Source organism: Podarcis muralis, chromosome 7 (assembly GCF_964188315.1).
Source record: "Podarcis muralis chromosome 7, rPodMur119.hap1.1, whole genome shotgun sequence".
Classification (NCBI taxonomy): Eukaryota; Metazoa; Chordata; class Lepidosauria; order Squamata; family Lacertidae; genus Podarcis; species Podarcis muralis.
Window position 1 is genome coordinate 66,297,023 of NC_135661.1, and position 8,260 is coordinate 66,305,282.

General features: G+C 44.9%; 1 long non-coding RNA gene across 1 annotated transcript; it reads right to left on the reverse strand.

Annotated features, from left to right (window-relative positions):
- Positions 1-3,746: 3,746 nt before the first annotated feature.
- LOC144328599 (uncharacterized) lies at positions 3,747-7,987 on the reverse strand. The gene is made up of 3 exons (XR_013393825.1): positions 7,801-7,987; positions 6,770-6,941; positions 3,747-5,835 (listed from the first exon to the last, which is right to left on the reverse strand). It is a non-coding gene; the product is annotated as an uncharacterized LOC144328599 (long non-coding RNA).
- Between the last annotated feature and the right edge of the window lie 273 nt (positions 7,988-8,260).

The window sequence follows — 8,260 nt, forward strand, 5'->3', positions numbered from 1 at the left end:
GGTACCTATTTATCTACTTGCACTTTGACGTGCTTTCGAACTGCTAGGTTGGCAGGAGCAGGGACCGAGCAATGGGAGCTCACCCCATCATGGGGATTTGAACCGTCGACCTTCTGATCGGCAAGTCCTAGGCTCTGTGGTTTAACCCACAGCGCCACCTGTGTCCCTATCAAACAATGTAAGGCAATATTAAAAATATTTTGTCGGGGTACCCACTACGTGGAATGTTCTGCTCACTGAAATTAGGTAGGCTCACTGGGAAGGAGAGGAACAAGGCACTGGGAAGGTTGGCATTATCCGGGCACACCGGGAGAAGCACCATGTTGGCTGTGCCAGTGTGTTTGGAACAATATTTACCTGCCACTGCCTTGCTTCTCCCAATAAGTGGCAGCAATTCCACAGCCAGGATGCAAGATGCATGGCATCTCCCCTCCCCACAACCTGCTCCTGCTTGATATTGGGATATTCTACTGATAATTTTTGTTTTATTGCATTGGAAAAGCGGTATCAAAGTATTTTCTTTTAAAGATATAAAATGACAACAGAGAGCAGTCCAATCAATAATCAGCAACAGCTTCAAACATTATTTCAGTTCAACTTCCTCCCAGAGCTCTCTGGCATAGCCAGGCTTTTCAGTAGGGTGACATAAAGCAAGCAGGGAATGGGATGGAGCCAGGTGGGCCTCCCATGGGAGACCATAGCCAAGCTAAGGAGCCACCACAGAAAAGGCCCTTTCATGTGAGACTATCTAACTCAACTTCAGGTGGAGGTCAGGGGTGGGGATGCAGAGCAGGGCCTGTGAAGCTCACCTGAATGACCAGGACTCAATCTAGCTCCAAATCTGGTGCTTCTTCAGCCTCTGCTTCTAGATTAATGTTGGATTCAGAAGTCATGACAAATTATTATTATTATTAACCATCATTACATTTATATTCCACTTTCCTCCATGGAGCTCAAGGTGGCAAACATGGCTCTCCAACCACCTCTTCATTTTATCCTCACAACAATCCTGTGAGGTACTGTGACTGGCTGAAGGTCACACACCAAGCTTCAGGGCTGAATGGAGATTTGAACCCTGGTTTTCCCAGGTCCTTTCCCAACATTCTGGTCACTAGCGGACCGGTTTCTTCCAGAAGCCTTACATGTGTGATCAGTTTAATTGCACTACAACAACCTTCCCACCTTTGCAAGTGTTATGAGCTCAGAGCTTCCTCTCTTTCCGCCATGCATGTTTCCACAAGTGGCGGCTCTTTTGCTGCAGATGTTTTCTACCCTTGGGAACAGCAAAGCCTCCGAGGCAAGTTGCTGTTGATTCGTTCCCTTTGATCTTTGATATCTTTCTCAGTGGAAATAAAATCTTGAAATAAGTTGTCAGTGGAATGCAAATCTATGTGTACATCCAGCCAAATGAAGTAGAGCTGTGCCGAATATATTTCAACGTTCCTTTTTTTTTTTAACCATTTGTTGGATGGTGCTGGGAAAGGGACAGAGAAACGAACTCTCAAAAGCTGGCGGCTGGCGGATATTGGAAGTACAACAGCAGGGATCATTCCGTCAGTAACTTAAGGGTTAACCCTGTTGACAGTCAGGCAAGGTGTGTGTGTGTGTGTGTGTGTGTGTGTGTGTGTGTGTGTGTGTGTAGAGGTGTTGCCTAGCAACCAGTTGGAGTTCCATGATCCACACTGAGATGCCTGTGTAGGGAGTTTATATGCTTAGCTGTATATCTCCCTGTTATGAACATGATGCAAGAAGGACAAAACCCCTCTGTTTATTTCTCCTCGAGTTATACAGGACTTTTGTTGCTCTCCCTTCCTTATGACACTAGAAGTTGGGGGCACCCAATGGGGCTGAACATGGGAAGATTTGAAGTACTTCTTCACACAGTGCAGAGTTAAAACTATGGAATTTGCTCCCAACCCAAAGCCCCCAATTGGGATTACTTTAAAGGAGGATGGGACAAAAACATGGAGGACAAGGCTACCAGATAAAGCTATTAATGGCTACTCTAGACCCATGGTTCCCAACGTGGGACACATGCCCCACAGGGGAGCAATTTGATTTTTAAGGGGGGGGCACTTTGAGAATGAGTTATTGACAGTGAATGGCCTTTTAGGCTTCCTCCATGTGAACAGTTCACTTTTTGAATAATAAGAATTATATGTCAAGGAGGGGGGGAGTGCATCAGGATTTTAGAGATGCTTAGGTGGGGCATGGCCAAAAAAGGTTGGGAACCACTGCTCTAGACCACTGTCGGAGGCAGTATGTCTCTGAATTCCATTGCTGGGGAATCACAAGTGGGGAGAGCAATTGTGTGCACAGGACCTCTTTTTGGGCTTCCCATAACACCTTTGTTGGCTACTGTGACCACAAGATGATTGACTAGATGGGCCTTTGACTTGATACAACATTGCTCTCCCTATGTCCTTATCTTCTATTGCCTCTTAATTATCTCTTCTCCAGCATACCAAACTCCTTCAACCTTCCTTCAAAGGACTTGGGTGACAGGTTTCAGATTTACAATGCAAATCTGATCCAGCAGGCTCTTCTTCTGTTCTTCTGACAATGCAAAGCTCTGCCCCTGACCCACAGTCCCTCCCCAAAGTATTTACTTTAGAAAGCTACTTCAGGTAAAATAATACAACCAAATAAACCCAGGCAACACTGGTACAGCAGGGAACGAAAAGGACTAGAAGCCTTGTCGCCCAATCAGCTAGTTTCTTACGTCAAATTTAAAGAACAACACTACAAGAGTGCTACCAGTTTTAGCACTTCCCAATGTCTTCCGGCTGCGTTTGTACACCCACTTCAAGCACAGTGAGAAAGACCAGCATTTATGTCACAGCACAGACTGCTATGGACGTAGGCAGGATTTGGTGGGGGGGGCAGGACTTGGTTCGGGGCAGGGCAGGATTTGGGGGAGGGCAGAACCGACGTGATTGGTCAGTTAAGTATTTCTGTTGTTTTACTTGATCTTGGGGGGCAGCTGCCCCACCCCCCATGGCTACACCCATGCAGAGAGGAGACCTGGGAGAAGTCATAGTGCAAAAGCCACAAAAAAACCAGTGTTGGATCAGGGTGGGGTGGGGTGGGACAGGAAGCCGGGAAAAGCCTGACTTGCAGCCCCAGCCCCAGATTGTGCTGTCCTCTAAGAACCCTTTTTGAAATTCTGCTTCTATTTTTGGGTGTTGAACTCTTGAGGAATCTCGCTTCAAGCTCCTCTGCAGAGCAGGCCAAAGCTCATGCCTAAAATGTCGTGCTGAGCTGGGATAAGAGAAGGGTACTTGCTCTTCATTAGTGCTTGAGATGAATGGGGTTTATGTGGCTGTGTACACACCATAGATTTAAAGCACATGCCTCCCCCCTCCCAATCCTGGGAACTGTAGTTTGCCCCTCACAGAATTCTCAGCATCCTGAACTTACTACTCTTCACAGGATTCCATGAGCTTTAAAATGGTGCATAGGAAGCCTGTATCCTTTGCGAACCATGTTGAATATTCCGCTTTGTTTATATCCACAGTTGTTGGAATGTACTGGATTTGAATAACTTACTAAGGTGTGGGTGCGTATAGTGTCTATATTGCTCCTTAGCAAATGCTTCTAGGCAAATTTACCCCCTCACCCCCAAACAAACCACCCCAGTAAAAGGTCGAAGTGCTAGTTTAACAAAATTTTATATACCACTTACTCAAACAAAAAACCTGGAAGTGGTTTACAAAAGGCAATCTAAAATATTCATTGCAGGATACCAATAAAAGCAAACAAGTTACAAAAGCATTTTAAACCATTAAATGAAACCAGTAATTCTAAAGCAAATTTACCTACCCAAAACACATGCGAAAATTGCATGGGGAAATAACTATTTATTTAAATTTATTTAATTTATTCATTTTTGAGAAGGAGTGAAAGAGAAGTGTCTTTTCTGTGCTGGCACCCCAATTCTTGATCCCTTTTCCTAGACAGGTTCACCTGGTGCCATCTTTGTTCTCTTTTAGGCACCAGCTGAAATCCCGGTTTCCTTTCTCTCATATGGACTTAATGGTATTTGAGATCCTTTTAATGGTTTTTAGCTGCTGCTGCCTCTGTTGGTTTTATTTTGTAGTTTTACTGCTGTTTAACATTTGTTTTTAAAAATTAATTTCATTATTCTGCGATAGATGAAATCTGCCTCAAAGCTGCTTGCAGCAAAAGGCGGGATGCAAACTCTATAAATAAATCGAATGTGGCTCATGCATTTACAATTTGGCACTGGTGAACAGTTTTATAATGCCAAATGATGTCAGCAGAGGGGTGGATATCAGAGAATCTCCCACTGAACCGAGTGTATTCTCAAGTGTCTTTTGAGCCATTCAGCTCGGCTAATATAGTTACCTCAGACTAACTAACAAGATGCTCTGGTATATACATTCTGAGTCTGCCTCAAGATAATGGCTGCATTTGGTTTCCTATGGTTTATACATGAACAAGCCCTAGGATTACCACTTCCTCCCTCTTTTCTGCTTCTCTGGTGTGGCTATTAGCATATTAGAAGATTTCACTCCATTTTTAAACTAACCACTGTCAGCATTCTGTCTGGGTGTGAGAATTTATAAACCACTGCGTGGTTTATAAAGTTGGCTTGTTTCAGGAAACCACAGTTAAGATAAATCACCTTTTCAGGTTCAGATGTAACCCTAAACTGCGGTTAACTAACAACAGACGCCAAAGCTTCTAATCTTTTTACAGCTGTGCTGGAGAAGGAGAGAGAGGAAATTTTTTTCCTGAGGCTCATTCATGTAATGCTAAACAAGGAGCACCCTGGGCTCCTTGAAGAGGAAGGGAAGGTATGAATTCAATTAATAATAATAATAATTTACCATCAACGTGATACAAAGACATAATATTGCTTGAATCTTTCTTTGCTAAAATGCCTGCCACAGACCTGAGCCCTTGAAATAGAGTGGGTTGTAAATTTGCAATATAATAGCTCAGTCAGTAGAGCATGTGACTTAATCTCAGGGTTTTGGGTGTCAAGCCCCATGTAGGGCAAAAGATTCCTGCATTGCAAGGAGTTGGACTAGATGACCCTCATGGTCTCTTCCAACTCTACAGTTATATGATTCTATGATTTCCAGACGTTCTTGTTCAAAATGCCCTGCAATATAAAGCAGGTATGGGGAATCTGTGAGGCCCCAGATGTTATTGGACTCCAACTAACATGCCCAATAGTCAGGGATAAAGGGAACTGTGGTCTAGCAACCTCCAGAAGGCTACAGGTCCCCCATGCCTGAACTAAACATTTTTGCCCAAGCAAGACAATGATAGCATCACCTGCTGAAAGATAAGTTCATCAAATGGACCATTCACCTATATGGCATTAGAAGGATGAGGCGGCGAGGCTAGGGCAAACCATGAGACATCACAGTTTATTGCTTTGATGTGCATCATGCTGGTATTTATTGGAATGGTCAAAGCTCAGAAGGGAGGTGGTGATCCAGCAGTCGTAGGTTCTATTAATGGCTTTGTCACATACTTCCTCTGTGACTGCAGGCAAGTCGTCTGACCGCTCTGTGCCTCAGTTTCCCTCTGTGTACAATGCAGTTAATAACACTTAACACCTCCTTCACATTGGGTGTAGTGAGATTTAATGAGGGCTTAAAACACACTTTAAAATTCAAAGATGAAAGGAGCTGGAGTTGGGCAGGTTGTCATTACAGAAGGAGAGGCAAGTGATGCAGGACTGTGCGAACAAACAGCTGGTGCCTCTGTGTGAGCTGTTTAGGAATCAACACAACCCCACAGGCAAGGATGACGGTAGTGACATCTGCTGGAAATCCGGGCTGTCAATGTGCCTCCACCCTAGAACAAATCCAATGAAGAATACAAAAGTTCAGGGCTTCTGTGTGTACATATGTGTATGCAGTCTTGCTTCCTTGTACAGTCATACCTCGGGTTGAATGTGCTTTGGGATGAGAGCATTCGAGTTGCGCTCCGCGGCAACCCAGAAGTAACGGAGCGCGTTACTTCTGGGTTTTTGCCACTTGTGCATGCGCAGACACTCAAAATGACGTCACTTTCATGCGCAGAAGCGGTGAAAAGTGACGTGCGCGTGCGCAGACGTGCCATTGCTGGTTACATTTGCTTCTAGATGCGAACGGGGCTCCGGAACGAATCCCGTTCACATCTAGAGGTACCACTGTACTGTATATCACAACACTCAGTCTGGATTGCTTGGGGTCGACACATTTTTGGAAATGACAAGAAAGCAAAGTTTCTAGCCCTCACTGAGGCAAGGAGGAAAATGTGGGGAATATGCAGTCAGTTTCCGCTAAAGGCTCAAAATGCATAAGACAGCAAGTGGTGACTTATTCCCAAAGCCCCAGTTCATTATTATTATTATTATTATTATTATTATTATTATTATTATTATTAAAAAGAGGATGTATCAGGCCTCCAAGGTGAAAACTATTATGTAATCTCAGATGTGTGGGTGCTGGTTGTGATTACACAGAAATGAGGCAAACACACGCTTCAGCAGCACTGTAGTGGTAAATTTAGAAGTTCAGGACCTTATTATGACAGCCTCCATAGCCACACCTCCAAGGATAATTAAAAAATGCAGGCATCTATGTTGCCATGATAGATAAATAGCTATATACAAAGATACATATCCACAAACAGCAGCAATATATACCATAATACCCAGCTTATTAGGAACAGCTAATAGTAAGAGAAAAGTGAGCTGGCTGAATGTGGTGTGACAATCAGCATGTTGGAATTTGGCTGGACATACCTGGGTTCACATCCCTGATCAACCATATGGCATGACTGTAGTCCTAAGTATTCAAGTAAGTGCCATTGAACTGAATGGTGTTTCTTTTCTGACTGGAATGGTTCAACGTGTAAAACTCATTGAGGTGTTCTTCTTCTTCTTATAACAACAACAACAACAGATCTTCATCCAGCTGCAATGCAACTTTTAGCATTTAATTAGAAATGTAAACAATTTAAACAGGAAGTGTTGCCATTTAAACTGGAAGCATGAAGTAGAGATCCCATAAACGGAAAAAGGAAGAAGTACCTAGTCTCTGCTTGATTTTTTCCCTTTGTTCTGTGACACTCCCCCCCCCCCGCACTATGCTAATATGTCACAAATAGACATGAAAGGCCCATTATTACTCCATTCTCTTGTCAGAGCAAGGGGAATCTCTCTGTTGCCCTGACTCTTCCTCCCTGTGCCTGACCTTGGTTTGTTGAGTATACAGCACACTTTCAACCCTGCTCTCTTGAGTAAGTGCTAAGTGATAAAAAGCTTAACCCACCCAGTGGCGTAGCGTGGGGGGTGCAGGGGGGGCCGGCCGCACCGGGCGCAACATCTGGGGGGGGGGTGCTCGCACTCGCAGCTCTCTGCCCCCTGCTAAAATCCACGGGTTAGGGGGCGCAAATTACTTGCCTTGCCCCGGGTGCTGACAACCCACACTACGCCACTGAACCCACCTTTCACTTCCTAGAACGTGACCAATGCAAGGTGGGACGAAGCCTCTGTCTCTCCCCCCCAAGCCTGCATTGGATTCCTTGTCCCCTATGGCTACTTGGCTAGTGCTTAAATTAATGGCTGCATCTAATGCAGCCTAGCAAAGCAGCCTTAAGAAAATGATAGCAAGCTGCCGAGCAAGCAGATTCCTGAAGGATAATTAAACTAATCGATCCGTTCCATTCCATGGTGTTATTATTAGATGGCCAAGCGTTTCAAAGGCTGCGAAATGGAGGAATGCCCCCACCCCGCCCCACCCCGAAAATGATCAGCCATTTGCTTCACGTTACCTTTGTCTGTAGAAGCCACATCATGGTTGCCAAATCACACAGGGTGTATTGCTTCTGCTTAGACATATAGTGGTAGAGATAGAAATCTCTTCAGATCCAGCCGCCTGGAGATGAGGAGGCAGATAGTGTCGCCCCAACCCCTGGGTGTGTCTGAACAACCGGGGAGGGGGTGGCTTAGCCACTCATGTTTTCTGTGCCTTCCCTGAGGGGAAGAGATAAGTATATGGTTGCGTGTGGCTCTCTGGATGGGGGAGGAACCCCCCTAGAAGCAAGGCCTCGTGGTTGCAACTTGTGCTGACAGAGTGGGCGTTGAGATTTATGTCTTCACATGTTGTGTTTTAGGAGCACTAAGCACATGTGCTGAGCTCATCAAGCCAATATGGTGGGGTCTTGGACCTCAGTGTCTGCAAAAAGTGTTCAGCAGCACCACGGAGTTCACTGTTTGAGGAGCACAGCTTAG